The following is a 1,662-nucleotide window of genomic DNA, read 5'->3' on the forward strand; positions in this document are numbered from 1 at the left end:
ATATATATATATATATATATACTTTACATGGTATTTGTCTATGTGACTAAATGTCAACAACAGACAGGCGTTCATCTGTTAATCTCTAAAACTGAAAAAAAAAGCAAATGACATCCAAAGAGTGCACGTGAAACTGGAACACTTCTGTCTTCAAGGTAGGAGTTACATTCAGGATCAAAGTTGTTTTTTGTCCAAAGCACACACCGAGGTGGCTAAGCAATGGGGCATGTAGGCATGTATCAGTGCCTTCCACTCCGTGGATGGGCACTTCTGGGCCAATTGGACAAGCCATTTGGCACATGGTCTGCCCAGTGGGCATTGGCCAGACATTCAGTATTTATCCAGTATTAATGGTTCATTGAGCTTTAAATTTTCTGAAAAACTAAAAATAGGTCACTGGAATTTAGGGTGCAGTGCACCTGTAGCTGCAGTCCCATGTGTAAAGCAGATCATTGGGGTAATACTTGCAATCAATTATCCACCACAGTGGCCCACACCAGCAAACAGCATCTTTGGTGTTTCTTGTAAAATTCATATTGTTAACCAGCCAAATGTTTAACTCCATGTGTACAGAATGGAACATACAACATGCTTTCTGACCAATAATTCACTGGAAGAGTGTCTTTTATGAAAAGCACAGATCTGTACTATACTATGCCTGACATGTTTGTTTAGATTTCCACTAGGGTCTCAGGTGTATAGAAATAACCCAATATTTATTTTTCTACCCCTTATGTTTCATATTTGGCCAACACAGAGTCATTTTCAATAGAAGTTTTACAATATGACAGAATCAGATATGCCTGCTGCTACTTAAGAAACTTGTTATGGTCTTTCTTTTTTTATAGTCTTCATCTCAATAACTAAAGGCGGCCTGGATTCTTAAAAAACACTGTATGTATTTTTTAGATGGAATATTTCTAAAATTTTCTTCGGGATGAATAAAGAATCTATCTATCTATCTATCTATCTATGTATCTATCTATCTATCGCAACATCAATCAATTTGAAAAGAAAACAGCCTTTTTAGAGGTGTGAGGTTCTGTTTCATTCAGCAGGGGATCCAAATAGAAGCAGCAATGGGATTATATAAACTTTTTCAGACTATATGTGAAGTGTAACAATCATCTTTTTTTTGAGCATGCAGAGATTCCACCCATGTGCAAGGCACACTCACTGTTTTTCTTTGTTAGTTTTTATCCAGTATATTAGTTGTTATTATCTTGCATGCAGACCCTATGGTATCTAAATGTAAAGAATCAGCTGGTTTTTATTCCACCACCTTTCTCACATTTGATCACATAATGTCAGGAGAAGTCCACTCCATTTGTGGAGTATATTGTCCCTTAAATTAAAACAGTTTAAGAGTATGCAGTCATACTTCATCTTGTCCAGAAGTGTTGAGACAAAATTTATTTATTTCTTTAGTAATTAGTATTGCAAGGGAAATACTACATGTACAATGTACAAGTACATATACTATACAATGTATGCATGTATACAAGAGACCACAATGACATTGAGGCTCTAAAGTTTCAAGTGCAATAATTCTTTTTTATTTTGTGTTCGATGGTGTTTTTTTTTCCTCCAACATTGCCTTCCAGGCAGCTAACCTTAACCCTAAACATAACCATTGCCGCTCTGCCTGGAAAGAGACGTTGG

This window comes from Etheostoma spectabile, chromosome 17 (genome assembly GCF_008692095.1).
Source record: "Etheostoma spectabile isolate EspeVRDwgs_2016 chromosome 17, UIUC_Espe_1.0, whole genome shotgun sequence".
Lineage (NCBI taxonomy): Eukaryota > Metazoa > Chordata > Actinopteri > Perciformes > Percidae > Etheostoma > Etheostoma spectabile.